Source organism: Eumetopias jubatus, unplaced genomic scaffold (genome assembly GCF_037043125.1).
Source record: "Eumetopias jubatus isolate StellerSeaLion01/CBP00866 unplaced genomic scaffold, mEumJub1_p1.0 scaffold_2, whole genome shotgun sequence".
NCBI lineage: Eukaryota > Metazoa > Chordata > Mammalia > Carnivora > Otariidae > Eumetopias > Eumetopias jubatus.
This window is the reverse complement of record NW_028274808.1, coordinates 187315204-187334889: the sequence shown is the minus strand read 5'-3', so window position 1 is coordinate 187334889 and position 19686 is coordinate 187315204. Positions and strand designations below refer to the sequence as shown.

Genomic DNA, 19686 nt, shown 5'->3' with positions numbered 1-19686 from the left:
GTTGTTGTGTTGGCAGATAGGGTGTTGAGGTTAAACCTTCCAGTAGTTGAGTCCCTCAGATACTTCTTTTTCTTTCACTCAAATCCTTTATGTGTTTTCATGTTCTGCCTTGTGAATAGACAGGAAATAACTTCAAGGATAGGGTGATTTACAGATTTTGACCTAGACTATTTCAAGAGATACAGAATGGATATATGTTTGTGTCATCATCATTTAAGAGATGTTACTATATGAAAATTGTAGGAAAACGGGAACTTTGGGTTGAAAATTGGTGGGTATATAATTGAGAATTGTCTTATTATTAGAATATACATGTGTATAAACATATGTGTGTGTAGGTATCACAGAAATATGATCATCCACCTGAAATTTTGTTTCGTCAAAAATTGATTGCTATATGATCTCTACAACAAAATCGGTTGAGGGATGAAATTCATACCCTGGCAGCCGTTCGATCCCCATAGCCTCCCCTCCTTTATCACGCATCGCATTCCCCACCACTCGAGCTTGAGTTTTCTTGTACAACCAAGGTTATTTGTCAATGAAGTATGAGATAGCCACACAGCGGGTAAATATTCTATACTCCGTGTCCCAGGAGTCCCTCTTGTTCTGCCTGCTAACCTCTTCCATTTCAGGATTATGTTTTAGGGCCCCTTTTGTGTTGGATGAATAACTGGCTTTTGTGTAATAAACGTGATTATCCAAATGGTCCCACGATGTACAGAAGAAAGAGCCGGACAGTGGAATCCAATAGGGTGGGATTCAAAGGTCAGCTTTATGAACTTCATCAAAGTATTTAACCTAATATAAGTTTTTTATCCTTATTTTCAAAATATGGTAATCACAGTCAATACTCAGTGGGGTTGTATGGATTGAATGAGCAGAAGTGCCAGGCATATGTGATACCAAAGAAAACAAAAAATCATTCCAGGGCTTGATGTGTAACACAGGGTAATTGGCTCTACTCAGCATACCCTATACTGTTCTAGTCAATCTTAAGAGCCGTTAGTAAAAATATTATTGCATGCACTTTACATGTTCACTTCTGTTCCTCAGGATCTTGCACATCTTACTTTGCAGTGTCTGTGTCTTGGGGTGTCTTCTCTACAGTTTTTCTCTCTTGAGTTTTTTGCCAGTGTTCATCCCACAGAGTTTTGTTTGGGTTTTATAATCCATTTCATTTATCCTCTAATGTTTCATTCCCTCTCCTCCCGGGGCACCTATGAAATCTTACATATGGTTCAGCCATTTTACACTTCCTAAAACATTTAAACCTTTGATTAAATAAATATCTGCTCAAAAGAGCATAAAATACTTTGATTAAGTACATAAACACTCAGAAACACATACAGTTCTTATAAACACTTTGTGTACTACATTAAGTTCAAAATTGGTGACACATGTTTAATGTCACGTTTGAACAAACACAAAGCTTAATGTGAAAAAGATTAAGTAAATAAGTGTCAGAAACACAGTTTTTATAATGGAGCACGACCTATCACCTGCCAGTAACAGTATTTATAAATTATTGGGTATGGTCTGTGTGATTACTCATTGATTGTCTATTATTTTGAAAAATTTTATAAAGTTCGTCACTAATTCATCACAAAAAATTAGCAAACTGGAAAAAAGGAATGTCTTTACCTTGTTAAAGGCGTTTGCTGAGCTTTTGAAATATCATGCTTAAATATGACATTTTGAAAGTGGTCCTATTAAAATTATGCAAAAAGCAAGTATACTCATTATCATTCTTACTACTGAATATTTATCAGAACCTCTGACACAAGGCAAAAATTTATATAGCAATTGGGAAAGAAGAGCTAAAATTACCATTTATTTTCATAAAATAGGATTTAATTTATAAAAAGTCCAAAAATATCTATAAAGTATTAAAATTAATAAGATGACAATAAGAATGCCACTGACAAGCAAGTGTCCAAACCAGTGTTCTCATCTACCACTAACCGCCAATGAAATAGGAGACATTATGACACAAAATAGCAAGAACTATCATAAAGTATGTAAGTAAATTTAAAAATTTGAGCACAAAACTATTACAATACAATTCGAAATTTATTAAGCTAAATTAAAAAAAAGTTAAGCTAATGTTTCTGAATTATTAGACTCAACGCCATAAAGATGTCAGATAACACTAAAATAATTTCTAAAATCAATGCAATTTAAATTGGAATCCCTCTCGGGTATATTATGGAACTTGACAAATTGATCTTAAAGTTCTATGGAACCATAAGAATATCTAGTAAGTAAAATTATCTACGATGTATTTGAAGACAAAGTTGGGCAATTGGCTCTCTCATATATCAAAGCTATTTTAACAGTAAGTTAAATAGGACCACATGCTATAGAGACAATAACAGACAAATTGGCCACTGGAACAGAATAGAAAACCTGTAGACACACACACACACACACACACACACACATACACTCACTCACACACACATACACTAGGGCAGAGGTTGCATTACAACCAAGTGGGAAGCAGCTATACTGTTCATTAAATGATGAAAGGAACATCGATTTTCTTTATGGAAAAGTAGATCTCTGTGTCATACCATGGACGAAAACAAATTTCACATATATTAAAAGTGTAAGTATTACAATGGTAGAAGTGGAATGAATTATTTAATGGAGATGAAAAACAACTCAAAAATAAAATTGATAAATAAAATAAATAACTTCTACTAGAAAGACAATATATACAAATTTAAAAGATAAGCCATAGCCTTTGAGAAGATATTTGCCATGTATGTTGGATAAAGATTTAATGTCCAGAAAACATTATATACCACTACATATTATTTTCTTTTTAAAGACAAAAACCAATCCCCCACACAGACACAAAATGGGCAAATCATTTTAATAGATAATTCACAAAATAATAGAATTGAATGAATAAAAATGATGTAAAATTATACAACATCAGTTATAATCATAGAAAGGTAAATAAAAAATGAAACACTGTCTCAGACATCTGATTTCTAAAAAATAGAGTCTGATGATACCAGGGCAGGAGAAAGTCTGAAGAGAAAATCTCATAAACACTAATAATTAATTTATAGATGCATATACCCTATAAACCAGTGATTCTAATCCTCAGTTTAATTACTAAGAAGAAGCTTTGTTTCTAAACAGTCACATTCTGAGATTCTGGGTGGACAAATGGGAGACACTATTCAGCCTAGTATATTATACAAAGGGAAATGCATAACAAGAAGGTTTATCACAGCACTGTTTGCCATGGGGATAATTTAAAACAACAAAATCTCCATTAGTATACCAGTGAATAATAAATAATGACACAGAGAAGCAATGGAGTTTGTACAGCTATTAAAATGATGTACAGCCACAAAAATCATTTTGACCTATGGATGTCAAAATTGATAAATCTTAAGAACATATCATAGATGAAAAAAGAACATTGTAGAATATTTAGCAGTATGATGATAACTGATGTATAAGTGTGATGAATATACAAAACAGGATATAGTTGATACTTATAAAATAAAATATACATATATGTGGTGTTACTTGCACAGGGGTGCCTGGGTGGCTCAGTTAGCTAAGCATCTGACTCTGGATTTCAGCTCAGGTCCTGATCTCAGTGTTGTGAGATCGAGCCCCATGCCGTGCTCCATGCTGGGCATAGAGTCGGCTTAACGTTCTCTCTCTCCCTCTCCTTCTGCCCCTCCCCCAACTCTCCCTCTCTTAAAAAAACAGTGATTATCTCTAAAGGCGGAAGGTGGAGAAAATGAGATCAGAAGTCAATGAATGCTTCAAATATATTTGTAACATTTTCTTTAAATGGGGGATGATAGGAATAAATGTGGCAAAATGTTAACATCTAATGCATTTGAATTGTTAATATAAAGGAGAGTCTCTCAACCTCTGTACTTTTGGTATTCTGGGCAATAGTCTGTGTGCACTGTAGGATATTTAGATGTTTAGCAGCCTCTCTGGCCTCTATCCCCTAGATGCCAGTCAGTAGCAAACCTCTCCCCATGCCCACAGTTATGACAACGAAAATGTTGCCAAACATTTTGCTCGGGGTGGGCAGGAATTAACTCTGGTTGAGAACCACTGGTATAAAATATTTACTAAGTCCTTCTTTTTTATTTCTGCATATTTGAAATATTTTATTATGTATTATGCCAAAATATAAAAATATATATGTATATTTCCTGCATACTAAGTTTTCATAGACAATTATAGACTATGTTAGCATGCATAAAATATGCCATGTTATAACTGACAGAATTTTTAAATCAAATTTCTTGAGGTAGAATTTAGATACAATAAATGAATATCCCCCAAAAAATAAAAAAAATAAATAAAAAGGCTTAAGTAACTAATACAATTTTTTATTAATTTTGTGTGAATTGTTTAGGAAAGACTGCACCAAAGAAAGGATAGTTCAGTTTCACCTTAAAGGATGTACAGGATTTTACAAGTTTGAAAAGTGGTGGAAGAATGGTTGTGTGAGGGGAAGTAGTCTGTGCTGAGGCCACTACGCTCTCCCCCCAATGCCCCGTGACTCGCCACCATGAGCAGCACCTTAGCCAAGATTGTGGAGATCAAAGCCGAGATGGCTCAGACTCAAAAGAATAAGGGCACAGAACACCACCTAGGGCTGCTTAAGGCTCACCTTGCTAAGCTTCATAGAGAACTCATCACCCCAAACGGTGGTGGTGGTGGTGGTGGGCCAGGAGAAGGTTTTGATGTGGTTAAGACAGGTGATGCTCGAATTGGGTTTGTGCGTTTTCTATCAGTGGGGAAGTCAACACTGCTTAGTAACCTGGCAGGGGTATATTCTGAGGTGACAGCCTATGAGTTCACTACTCTGACCACTGTGCCTGGTGTCATCAGATACAAAGGTGCCAAGATCCAGCTCCCGGATCTTCCAGGTATCATTGGGGGTGCCAAGGATGGGAAAGGTAGAGGCCTTCAAGTCATTGCAGTGGCCCGAACATGTAACTTGATCCTGATTGTTCTGGATGTCCTGAAACCCTTGGGACACAAAAAGATAATTGAAAATGATCTGGAAGGCTTTGACATTCGCTTGAATAGCAAACCCCCCAACATTGGCTTTAAGAAGAAGGATAAAGGAGGCATTAATCTCACGGCCACTTGCCCTCAGAGTGAGCTGGATGCTGAAACTGTGAAGAGCATTCTGGCTGAATACAAAATTCACAATGCTGATGTGATGCTGCGTAGTGATGCCACAGTGGATGACCTCATTGACGTGGTAGAAGGAAACAGAGTTTATATCCCTTGTATCTATGTGTTGAATAACATTGATCAGATCTCCATTGAGGAATTGGATATCATCTATAAGGTGCTTCATTGTGTACCCATCTCTGCCCATCACCGCTGGAATTTTGATGATCTCTTGGAAAAGATCTGGTACTATCTGAAACTAGTGAGGATTTACACAAAACCCAAAGGCCAGTTGCCAGATTATACATCCCCAGTGGTGCTGCCTTACTCTAGGACTATGGTGGAGGATTTCTGCATGAAGATTCACAAAAATCTTATCAAAGAATTTAAATACGCTCTGGTCTGGGGTCTGTCTGTGAAACACAATCCTCAAAAAGTGGGTAAAGATCATACATTGGAGGACAAGGATGTCATTCAGATTGTGAAAAAATGAAACCTTCCCCTCTACCCATGTGCTGGGCCAACCATAGCAGCTTTTCCCATGACCAAGCACCCTACCCCAAACCCCTTCGAACTTTGGCAGCCAGTGGGTCAGGATTCAGGGGAGGGAGATGGAGGCATCCAAGCTGGAACTTTGTCTTAACTTGGTGTCACCTTGTAAATTCAACTGCATAAAGGACCTGGTAGGCCATCCAACTATGTGGAAAAAAAAAAAGTGGTGGAAGAGCACTTGTAGATATGTAGATATGTAGAATGAAGAGCAAGGAAGTAGAAACTATAATAGTTTTATGGAAGGGTGAGCTCTTCTATGAAATCAAAACACAGGGCAAAGGTGTCAAATTTTAATGCCTTTTATGGTGGCAGTATATATGTGTGGAGCAAATTAGGAGCAGTAAGGAAATTGGGAGCAGTGCGGCATATCAAAATTGGAAGGAACATCTAGAGTGAAGATTTAGTACACATGTTTAATGATCTCTGTTTTCAAATTATGGAGGGGACTAACCTAATATGAGGCTGGTAAGGAATGACTGACATCATTACAAAATAAAATTAATATTCCTATAGAATGTTAACATGTTAAAAATTAGCTTGAGAGATCAACAACGTCATGGATTAGAAGTCTTACTATGGGTTAGTATGTCAATTCTCCAGAAATTGATTTATAGATTAAATGCAGTCCCACATATATTTTAGAAATTGACAAGCTGATTCTCAAACTCCACATAAAAATATAAAGTATCTATAATATCCAAATCAATCTTATAAAGAACTTATACTACATGTCTTTGAGAGTTACTATAAAGCCACATAATCAAGAAATGTGGTAGTGGTGTAAGAACAGCATTAAGACCAGTAAGACAGGGAAGCTGGGTGGCTCAGTTGGTTAAACGTCTGCTTTCACCTTAGATCATGATCCCAGAATCCTGGGATCGAGTCTCACTTCAGGCTCCTTGCTCAGCTGGGAGTCTGCTTCTCCTCTTACCTACTACACTCCCTGCTTGTGCTCTCTCTCTCTCTCGCTGACAAATATATAAATAAATTATTTAAAAAAAAATAAAAAATACCAGTAAGACAGAATAGAGCCCAACAAGAGGCACAATCATTCAGTCTTTGATTCTCTACAAAGATGTCAGTGTAGTCAATTTTTTTGTCTTTTCAACCAATTATACTGGAATAAAGAAATACTATACTGTTACCTGTACATTGTAACATATACAAAAATTAATTCAAGATGCATCATAGATCTAAACATAGAAACCTAAAAACCTTTAACCTTTTGGAGGAAAACATCAGCATTTCTTTATGATTTGAGTCTATGTAAAGGTTTCTTAGGCCAGAGACAAAAGAAAAAAAAATTATAGTGAAAGAACGAATTGACAAATTTAGACTTCATCAACAATTAAAATCAAATTTAAAAATGTTTTCTCAAAAAAAGACACTATTAATAAAAATAATAGGAATGCCACAGATACAGAGAAAATATTTTCAGAAATAATAAGTGTTGGGATGCCTGGGTGGCTCAGTTGGTTAAGCTTCTGCCTTTGGCTTGGGTCATGATCCCAGGGTCCTGGGATCCAGCCCTGCATCCAGGCTCCCTGCTCAGTGGAGAGCATGCTTCTTCCTCTCCGTGCTACTTCCCCTGCTTGTGAGTGCTTGCTCGCTCTCTCTGACAAATAAAATCTTAAAAAAAAAAAATTAACAAGGGTTGGTGGGAATGTGGAGAAAGGGAACTCTTGTGCCCTGTTGGTGGGAATGCAAACTGGTGCAACCACCATGGAAAACAGTATAAAGATTCCTCAAAAAAATAGACCAATTGATCCATATGATACAATAATTCAATTACTAGGTATTTACTTAAAGAAAACTAAAACACTAATTTGAAAACATACATGCACGCTATGTTTATTGCAACATTATTTACAAGACCCAAGATATGGAAGCAACCTAAGTGTGCACTATTAGATGAATGGATAAGGAAGATGTATGCGCACGCACAAACACACACACACACACACACACGATGTCACACTATGTAGCCATAAAAAGGATGGGATCATGCTATTTGCAACAACATGGATGGACCTAGAGGGTATTATGTGAAGTGAAATAAGTCAGACTGAGAAAAACAAATACCATATGATTTTACTCATTTGTGGAATCTAAAAAACAAAACAAATAAATAAACAAATGAAAAGCAGAATCAGACGTGTAAATACAGAGAACAAAATGATGGTTGCCAGAGGGGAAGCACTGGGGGATGGGCAAAATAGGAAGGGGAATGAGAGATATAAGCTTCTCGTTATGAAATGAATAAATAACAGGAATAAAGACATAGAATAAGGAATATAGTCAATGATGTTATAACAGTGTTATATGGTGGCAGATGGTAGCTACACTTGTGGTGAGCCTAGCATAACACTTAGAAAAGTTGAATCACTATGTTGTACATCTGAAACTAATACAACATTGTGTGTCACCTAACTCAAATAAAAACAAATTTTGGGGGGTGCCAGGGTGGCTCAGTCAGTTAAGCGTCTGCCTTTGGCTCAGATCATGATCCCAGGGTCCTGGGATAGAACCCCACTTCGGGGGGGTCCCTGTTCAGTGGGGGTCTGCTTCTCCCTCTCCCTTTGCCCTTTCCCCCAATCATGCTCTCTCTCAAATAAATAAATAAAATCTTAAAAAAATAAAGATAGAATAAAAAACCAAATTTTTTTTAAAGATTTTATTTATTTATTCATGAGAGACAGAGAGAGAGAGAGAGAAGCAGAGGGAGAAGCAGTCTCCCAAGGAGCAGGGAGCCCGATGCGGGACTCGATCCCAGGACCCTGGGATCATGACCTGAGCCGAAGGCAGACGCTTAACCATCTGAGCCACCCAGGCGCCCAAAAAACCAAAATTTTGAAAAGAATATATATCTGACCAAACACCAGTATTCAGGATACATACGTAACTTCTATAACTTATTAATAAAAAGACAAAACAGCCAAATAAAAAAAAGAACAAAAAGCTGGACACAACACAAAGAAATCTGTAGGAATGGCCAATGGACACTTGAAAATATGTTTACAATCACTGTAATCTGGAAAATGGCAATTATAAAAAACAAACAGGACACAGCATACACCTGCCAACAATAACAGCAAATGTTGAGAGTAAGTAGATAAACTGCAATTCTCACACTTTGTTGGTAGGAGTGTAAAGTGGTAAAACCACTTCAGAAAAAAGTTTTGTGATTTAAAATTTTTATATCCAGAAATGTGTTCTCTATTAGAGAAAGATCTATAAACGTGCTTCTTGTTTCTGCATCACTGGGAATATTTCATGTACACCATTTAAAAACTTCCCACGCTAGTGTTGTATTTAACATGTTAATTTAATGCCCAAGGAAATGCCAATTGTAAAATCACGCAAGCCTTCAGTGTACACATGAGTTTTCATATAGTCTGAGGGTGTTCCAAGATATGCACAATTAGAATTAAAATAAAAATTTTGGAGTAAATCGTCACATTCATGTCTTTTTAATCCATATACTCAACAGAGTCATTGTTAGATACAAAACATACGCTCTTTTTTATATTTAAATAGATAACATATGATAATTCTTCACTTAATGACATATGCCTTTAAATACCATAAAATTCCAAGAAGGCAAAAATTTTGTTTTGCTTAAGGTTGTTTCCCCAGTGCCTAGAATAATATCTAGCACATGATAAAAACAATGGATATTTGTTGAATGAAGGGATATGACTGTCAGAGTATAATATTTGCAAGACTATGAATGTTTATGAGTTTACTATTTGTGTGTCTTCATAAAAATTGACATTTTAAGAGGCTATGTGGCTTGCTGAATATCTAGAGTTAATATATATTATTTTGCTAGGAATTAAAGACTTTTTTTTTTAATCTGGGTAGATTTGTTTAGGTGCTATAGAGTTTTACTTCAAATGTCCTATAAAGCATAAATTTGTATTTACATCTTTTAATAACACATGCCGAATTATAATTTGGGGACACAAAAGCTTATATAAATTCTTGGTGAATTTTATATGTGCCCATTTCCTATTCAAATGATTTTCCACAGCTTATGGGGCCTTCAGTTAGATGCAATCACTCTTTACGTTTCATGGCTATGGAATAAGATCTGAGAGAGATGCATTTTTCCCCCACAAATTAATTTCTGTCCTTATAGGTTAGTGCTGTGTTTTTAATATGTTAAGACCTGTATTTTGTCAATGCTGCTTTTCTTAATACCTGTTATTTTCCACAGTATTATTAGGAATCAAACTTTTTGATTCTTTTATTCAGTATTTCCAAAATTATATATTTACATATCAGGAAGTCGGTTGTTTCCTTTGTCATTTTTGGACGATTATGCATTCACAAGGATTGAATCTCACTTTTAAACGTCAGATTCTGATTCTGCAAATGTGTTTAACTCTCCCTTCTCCTGATCAGTGAAGGTTTTTGGTAGAAATCCAAGACAGGAAATGACTGCTTTCATGTCAGATTTAGGAAACATATATCTGGCTTGAGAGGTGCCCAACAATGAATCTGCAAATAGCTCTTACAGTTAGAAGAAAAGAACTTAACAGGGTTTGCCATGACTATACTTCAAAAATAAAGTTTAAAAATAGGATGTTTCTAATAATTTAAGTGAAACTTTCACATTGTAAAAAATAGGAGGGAAAATAAAATGGCATAGGAAGGTGGTGAAAGACCCCAAGTAAAGCCACTGTTAACACTTTGGTATACATCATTCTTATTATCTATCCATTTATCTAATAAATTAATATCATATTTTATTTACTATTTTGCTATTTGAATATGTTTTTCACTTAGCAATAATGTGAATGATTAAATATTCATCCATAAGATGATTTTAAATGACATTTTAGTATTGCATTAGTTGGATGTAGAGTCCAATCAGTGACTATGGCATCTTTTATCTGTTTCTGATTGTAATGAGGATCCCTGTCTCCACTTCTACATCTGATATCCTTTCCATAGAGTATTCTGGAGTGAAAATGGCACTTTCCATTCGCTTAAGATATTAAAAGGATATTTTTATGTTACATTTTGCTATATCTTATATGTTACAAATATATAACAGGGAAATTTTTCTGGTATATTTTATGAGTACAGATTTTTACACATTTCATAAGCATTAGGTTTTCAAACTTGATAAAAATGATTGTTATGACTGTAATAAAATAAGCTGGCTCTGATCCAGTTTAGTTATAAGAAGTTAAGTAAGTTCAATTCTCTGAGCTGCAGTGTCTTCTTCTGTAAAGGAAGGATTGGGTTGGATAATTACAGATTATCCTTCAAACCCTAATACTTTCTTATGGCTTTGGATGTTTCCTAAAGTTTGTTGAAATACAATTCCTAAGGACAAGCAGGAGGCGATGTTATCCATGGTTTTCCAGTTCTCTACCTGATCTTAACCTACACGTTATTCCATCCTTTCTGTTTTTCAAGATGCTGGCAGTGATGGATTTTCTTCTTCAGGGCTAGGAATGCAGGTGAACAGTAACAAAACAAGTGCATCAGAGTGTTTTCATCCATACTGGGTCACTGACCATGAGGTCTATTTCTCAAAAAGGAGTCCCTCAAAGGAAGTGAGACCAGACTAAATATCTCCTTTGCTTTTGAACATTGACTTGTTTGGCTTTATCTTTCCTCACTTTTGTTTTCCACTTGTTTTTATTCCAAGTTGTTCTTTACAATGGCCAGTAGCCAGCAAGAGGCAAGGTGAGCCATACCACAGTAGAACCAGTGCATACTTCACCCAAAGCATGCCTTGAAGCTACCTCTATGCATCTGACAACTGCAACAACAGATCTATCATATATTCATAAAACATGGTCTTCAGGTGACCTAAATCTAACTCCCCAGTGTCATCCTCCTTAGATAATACACTTGAATTACTGAAACTATGGCCTTTCTGAACATCCCATATCATCTCTTCCTTATGAGATATTTTAGTTGAATATTTTCATGACAGCAGATTTTCATACATTTCATTAAAATTAGATTTTCAAGACTGATTGTGCCAATAACAAATCAGGATAGCTTTGATTCTCTGTGTGCCGGCTGGGAAGTTCTTTTAAATTGTCAGGAATTATACTGAGTAACATAGATCTGTCTAAAAGGTCTATAAGAAGTTCTTATTACCTCCAGGACATAGGCTTTGGTCATCTCTGGGAAAAGGCTTATGATGAAAATGAACAACTGAGATAGGGTCTTTCAGGATTTTGTCTGTTCAAGGAATATTGGTTATTCTTTCATGTAACTTCAGAAAATAGCTTTTGACCTAGTAATATTCTGATTAGTATCCTAACCCACTAAAACCTTAAGCTATCTTAATCCTTATTGATTTTTTTTTCTTCCATGGATGGGCACTTATTAGAACATACTTTAGTATAGGTGGCCTGGGAGTTATATTTGTAGACATGACTATTTCAGAGAAACAGCTAGATATCTTATATCTTGGCCTAGAGTGGCAACCTAATCAGATCTAGGTTGAATCATTCTGATCAAAACAGAGGCTTAAGAAGACACTTTGAGAGTCCCAAAACTGTTCATTATGATCCATGTTTCATAAACATTCAATGACATTACATCATCACTCATTGGGTTTCCTTGCTTGGTAAAACAATCACCTTGGTTAATTCTAATTAACACCTACTCTGTCTTGATGCATGCAGCTGAACAAAGCTGAAGAAAATACAGGAGTGAAATGACTGGTCTTATTTCTATTTAGGATTCCTGATCTTGGTCTTATTGCTGTACAGGAATCAAACTCTATGTCCATAGTTTATTCTCTGCTCACATCTTTTAGATGCTATTTCCTACCTTCTCCTCAAACATACAATACAGGTACATGTTCTTATGTCACTTAGACAATTGTAGGGATTTTTTTAAAGATTTTATTTATTTATTAGAGAGAGAGAGAATGAGAGAGAGAAAGAACATGAGCAGGGGAGGAGGCAGAGGCAGAGGGAGAAACAGACTCCCTGCTGAGTAGGGAGTCTGTTGTGGGACTCAATTCCAGGACCCTGGGATCATGACCTGAGCTGAAGGCAAACGCTTGACTGACTGAGCCACCCAGGTGGCCTGACAATTGTAGGGATTAAAAGCATATCTACAAGCTCCCACCATGTTTAACTCACCAACCTGCATCCATACTGAGATACTTGCCCTCACACCCTGGACCATGGATTAATTACACTCATTTTGACATGAGACAACTGTCCTACAAACACAAATACATGATTCTGGTAATTCACCCCTTTCTCCCACACCATAAATTCTTCCCTGTTATGTTACCCATATCCAAACATACCGTCACTTCTCCCACCTTAAAAAATTTCTTTCTTGTCTTGACTAACCATTCCAGATATTGCCTCATTTCTCTTCTTTTTGTGATACAAACTCTCAAAAGAACTAATTATACAGATGTTTCCAACTTGCCTTTCTGTGTCTCCTTTGAAACCACTCCAGACAGGCTTGGGCTCCTACCATTTATCCAAAACTATTCTCCACAAGGTCATGTACTGAAGCTAGTGACCAATTTTTAGCATTTTTTTCACTTAATCTATCAGAAGCATTCAACACAGCAGAACGCTATTTCTTTATTAGCTTTCCAGGAAGCCATATTCTTGGTTTTTCTTCTACATTGCTGGTCATTAATTCCTCAGGGCTTAATCGATCAATCTATCTATATCTATCTATCTAACTATCTATCTATCTATCATCTATCTATCATCTATCTATCTCTCATCTATTTATCATATACCTATCTATGTTTTAAAGTCTATACACTCTCCCAGAGTGAAAACATCTAATTTCATGACTTTAATACCATTTCTCTATCTATATCTACTTTTGTATGTATGTATCTATCTATCTACCTACCTACCTATCATCTCCCCATTCCAGAACTCTCCTAAATTCCAAGTTCATACTTCCAACTGCTTATTAAAATTTCTCCATGTGAAGATCTAATAAGTAATTGAAACCTAATGTGTACAATTGCGTTTTTAATTTTTTCCTTGAAAACTTGCTCTGGCTCAGTTCTTCCCCATCGCAGTTAATAGACAAACCACAGGCCATAATCTCTGATCTACACTTGACTCTCTTATAAATTTTCACTTCATCCATCCACAAAGCTTATAGCTCTGCATTTCAAGTATATCCAGAATATAATCACTTTGCTTCTCCTCTTTTTAGAACAATCGCTCAGATATCTATATAGCTCACACCTTCACCCCATTGCCTTCTCACTGAAGCCTTTCCTTACCCACCTATCTGCAGTCTTCTGTAGCTACTTCTACCCTATTGTTACTCGGTTTTTCTCCTTAGCACCAATCACATTCTCTATGCTCTATATTATAAACATTTCATATTGTTATCATCTCTCTCCACACAAAAATATAAGCTCTCTGAAAATATTAATCTTTTTTTGTTTTATTTATAACTAGGCACACAACAGAGGGTTAATGAATATGAAAAAATGTAATCTAAAATACTCCTTTGTTTACTAATAAATGTGTTCTTCATCTAGATTCTAGAATGTGAGCCACTTGGGTATCAATTTTGGGATTTTTAAAAATTTTTTTCAGATGATATGCTTATGAGGAAAGTAGAAATCAGTAATATTCCTACATTTAAAATTTTTCAACTCTATCCTCTCAGGAGAAGAAATTGAATGTTTAAGAGTGTTTTGGCCACCACTCTTATGTCTGCTAATTTCAGGAGGATATCTGTTAAGCTTTCTAGCTCCCTTGACTAAAATTTCCATCTTCCTTCCGGTCCTAATTCAATTTTATGACAAGTTGGACATGATTTGTCTTAACACTTACATTCCCCCGTCAAGGCAAATGCAGTCTGCTCAAACATATGGTCTCTTTTGGACAATATTTTAACTTTAATTTATTCTGCACACCCTTATGACTTGGCAATCTCTAGGGACTTTGAATGCCTGGATTGAAGGCAGATCTGTTGAAGGCCTTCTTGGACTCAATGGCTAATGGGTGAATTTCTTATCATTCTTCCAGAGACAGCAACATTAATCTAAACTGAAAAATTCGTCACCAGCATATATGGGTCTGAATGGTAGCATATGGTGTTAATCTTGGAAAGTTTTACCTTTACTACTACTCTGTAGGCCAGTGACCTAAATATTACTAAAGAGAGAGAAACTCACCTTTAATTACTAATCTTATGGTGGCTCTTCTGTATGAGAACAGAAAGGCAGTGTTTCTTCTGGATCTTAATTCTGGGCATAAATATCCAAGAACATTTCTACTGCAATTTAACCCTTAATAGAGGGAAGATAACAAGTCTAGGATAAACATTGTTACTCTCAGACACTATTAGTAATCTATAGTTGTTTTTTCTCCCCTTAATGGTGCCATTCCCTAAGATAAATTAAATAAAGATATATAACAAAACTTTGTGAAATTACATACAAGACTTATAATACAATTGGAAGTATAACTTTTCTATATTTTATGGACACATTTGAATTTAGGAAACAACCAAAGACATTCTGAATTGTGTTTGGTGAATCACTGAGTGATCAATGTGGGTAATGAATATGAACAAATAGACACATTTGTAAATTTTTTTCTGAAGATGTCTCCCTAAATTTTATTAAGCTATAGCATAATCATCAGAATAAGTAAACATTGTACTAATTAGCCTACTTTGGAGAAATGCATTCATAGAGATTTATTTTTATATTCTGGCATGCTTAATAGTTTCACAGTAATATATAGTCATTGCATGTTTAGGAAAAGGACACCAAAATATGTCTTCTTAGGATCAATACATGTTTTATAATAATAAAAACTAATATTTGTTAGTACTTTTCATGTACCAGACAATATGCTAACATCTTTATTAACATCATTTTTCTTTCAACCAATACTTGTTGAATGTTTACTCTATGTCAAGTACCATTCTAGGAACTCAGGATACATCAATAAACAAGGAAAAAAATAAAGGTAACTACTATCATAGAGTATTAGATGAAGGGACACTTGCAAGAAACAATAGACATAGATTGTAATAGATGAAGTAAATTACAATATTGTTTGGGTTGAATTGTGTCCCCCTAAAATTCATATGTTGAAAGCCTAAGCCTTACCACCTCTGAATGTGACCTTATTTGGAGACAGGGTTTTTACAGAGATAATGGAATTCAAATGAGCTAATGAATGAGTGCTAATGCAATTTCACTGGTGTACTTATAAAAGGGAAAATTTGGAGACAGGCAGGCACACAGAAAGGACTCCATGTGAAGATGGAAGCAGAGATTGTAGATTGTTTCTGCAAGCCAAGGAACCACAAAGACTGCGGGAAGGCCACCAGAAGCTGAGAGGCATGGAACAAATTCTTTCTCATAGCCCTCAGAATTAACCAACCTTATTCATACCTTGACCTTGAAGTTCTAACTGCTAGAACCATGAGACAACAAATTTCTGTTTTCAAGCCAATGGTTTGTGATACTTTGTTATGGCAGCCTTAGAAAACTAATACAAGTATGCAAGATGGAATGAGACAATGCTTTTAAAAATGGCCAAAAATAATTTCTGTCCTCTCCATTGGTACATGCTTTTTCCATTATGAGGTGGAGTCTATTTACCTTTGTATATGAACTGGTCATGTGATCTGCTTTGAACAATAGCATGAGGTGAAAGTGGGGCTGTGTTAGTAACAGGACTAGTTTATAAACAACCTGCTAGATTCTACGTTTGCTCTCTAGAAACCCAACTACCATGCTTTAAACTGGAAGAAGGTCTAGACTTCTGGAGGAAGAATGATAACATGAAGGATAACAGAAACATCCCAAGTAAAGCCAATACCAATTGACAGATAGATCAGTGAGGTGGCCCTTCAAATTCCAACCCCTAACTGACAGCCCCTCCTGGGCCTCCACCCAAAACACACAAACACAGCTGCTGAAGCAACCTGAACCAATCCCACATGGAGCATAAGAACTACACAGTGGAGCCCTAGCTAATCCACAAAACCATGACAAATGATATATCAGTTGTTTCAAGTTTCTAAGTTTTGGGGTGATTTGTTACACAGCAATATATAATTGAAAAATGATTAATAAGTTCTAAGGGGAAAAAATAAATGGGATGAAGGAACTGAGAGAGAGTATTTGTGTGTGGTGGTTATGGTGGGGTTGGTGAACATGCTGCAATTCTCACTTAATCCTCACAGCAATTGATGAGATAGACATAATTAATATCCCACTTCTAGACAAGCTAATGAGGTTCTCAGAGGTTAAGCAACACATCAACAGTTACCTAGTGAAGTCCAGATTCCAACTCAGGGCATCTGTCTTGACCACTCTATCAAATAAACTATTGGGAGTAGAAGGAAAATAGATCATTGGTGGTGGTAAAGTGTCATCAGAGTAAATTTTGCTCTTTCAGAAAACAGCCTAGAATACATTTTTAAGAAAAATATTTCAAAAAAAGTGTGACGGTTAATTTTCTGTGTCAGCTTTATGCCAACATTCTGGATGTGTTTGTGAGGTTATTTGTAAGCGAGATTAACATTTGAATCTGCAGATTAAGTAAAGCAGATTGCTCTCCCTGATGTGCATGGGCCTCATCTAATCAGCTGAAGGTCTGAATAAAATAAAAAGTTGACCTGTTACAAGAAAACTTATGCCTGACTGTTTTCAAGCTGGGACATCAGTTTTTCCTGCCTTTGGATGTAAACTGAAACATCAGCAGTTCCTGAGCTTGAGTCTACTGGCCTTCAGACTGAAACTACCCCATCATCTCTCCTGAGCCTCCGGCTTGCTCACTGCAAATCTGGGGACTTGTAAGCGTCCATAATTGTTAAGCTAACTCCTTATATATAAATACATACTCTATTGATTCTGTTTCTCTGAAAAACCATAATACAGACTGTATTTTCCATTCCTTATTATTTTAAAAAAGTACCTATTGAGGTTGAATAGAATAGCAATGCTTCCATGCTAAAGATAAAATGTAGTTGGTACATATTTGAGAAAGAAGCATCATTTTTGCCCTTAATGATGGGTGAATATGGCATCTGGGGTTTGGAGAACAATTTGGAAACTTAGTCTAAAACAACTTTTAAAAAAGGTTGTAAAAATCAAAGAGAAAATCTTATGGGAGGGGCTTCCTAATACACATACAGTATAACACACAGAAAACCTGCATGAGACTCATATCCAAACTGAGTTTTCCATCTGGATTCCTTTATATTTTGAAAGATTTTAAAATAATTTATTCATGGAAAGTTGAAAAAAATCAAGAGAAATGAACTAAAAAAGCATGCATATTAGACATCTTGTATTTTTTGTTTCAAAGCTTATTCTTTCTTAATGTTATAGTTGCGTTTCTAAGCACAATTGCATGAGAAAAAAGAAATTTAAAATATAGTAAATGAAGGGGTGCCTGGGTGGCTCAGATGGTTGGGTATCTGCCTTTGGCTCAGGTCATGATCTCTGGGTCCTGGGATCAAGCCCCATGTCACGCTCCCAGCTCAGCTGGGAGTCTACCTCTACCTCTCCTGCCTCTCCCCCTGCTTGTGCTCTCTCTCAAATGAAGAAATAAAATTAAAAAAAAAAGATAGTAAATGAAAATTGTTTATAGAGTTTCAGACTTAATAACAAAGGCATATGTCACACCTTTAATGAATTTTGTTATAGTATGCAAAAATAATAATTCGATTAAGCAAAATTCGTCCAATAAATAAATAGGGTTGTTTTCTTAATCTTACAATCTTCCAGACATTCTTAGTTTCTGCTATTATCTTTTATCCTGACCTTGTAATTTTGATTGTTGCATTGTCCACAGCCACTAAAGCTAAAACAAAAGTAAAATGACATTACAGCTTAAAAAAAATAAAGATAAAAATAGAAAAGCGATGCTAACAGAACAATAAACTCAAAAATACCTCTATATTCCTATGGTTCCTAATGGGAAAATAAATTTATTACTTTCATGTTCCCTGGATCCAGATCTCGATTATACTGTAACTAGTAATAGTCTGTGTAATGCAAGTAATGTTTTCTTATTAATCAAATTCCAATTATCCTATTGCTCTTTGAAAACTCACACTGTAGGAAACTACCTCTACTTCTATTGTACAGCATTTACTTTAAAAAGGAAGCAATTTTTCTCCATACATTTTTAAATAGAATTAGAAAATATATGGTTTGTGGTTTTTGGCCAGTGCCGTTTTCATAAATTGCGTCTTACTGAGTGAAAAAACCTGAAAAAAAACCGAACAACCCCCCCCCCACTTTCTAATAGAGGTTTCTATTTGATGAAAAATGTGTTCATTTTGTTAGAGGAGGAAGGAGTGTGGGTGATGAAGTAGGGTAGATTAATGCAGCTTCATTATTAATTTACTGTATGACTTTTGTCATGTCATACCAACTTTATGAATCTCTCTCTCTTGTTAATAGTAATAATAATAACAATAATACCTAATTAGAAGGGTTTTATAACAATTAAATGTAATATAAAAAAAATAACCTAATCTTAAGTATTCTGCTTACATTAGTTGCTGTCTCTGATATTATCGTTCTTTTGATATCATTACTATTATCACTAATCTTTAGGCAAAAAAAATTTTTTTTGAATCTATTTTAATGACCTCAGTAGTGAAAAAACAGGAGCAATCCTCCACTCTTAATATTGTAGGTACCACATATAGAAACAGACCCACGATAGAAGTACAAGTGACCTTGATTCCAAGGAGATTCATACTGTCATGATTATAATGACTGTTCCTTTTTTTAAAATATTTTATTTATTTATTTATTTATTTATTTATTTATTTATTTATTTATTTATTTATTTATTTAGAGAGCAGAAGTCAGGGGAGAGCCGGGGCGTGGTGAGGGAGAGAGAGAGAATCACAAGCAGACTCCATGCTGAGCATGGAGCCCACTTGGGATTCTATCCCAGGACACTGAGATCATGACCTGAGCTGAAACCA

General features: G+C 35.5%; 1 pseudogene; it reads left to right on the top strand.

The window, feature by feature from the left end:
* The first annotated feature begins 4564 nt into the window (after window positions 1-4564).
* On the top strand, window positions 4565-5671 carry LOC114226322 (developmentally-regulated GTP-binding protein 1 pseudogene; annotated as a pseudogene).
* Window positions 5672-19686: the final 14015 nt, after the last annotated feature.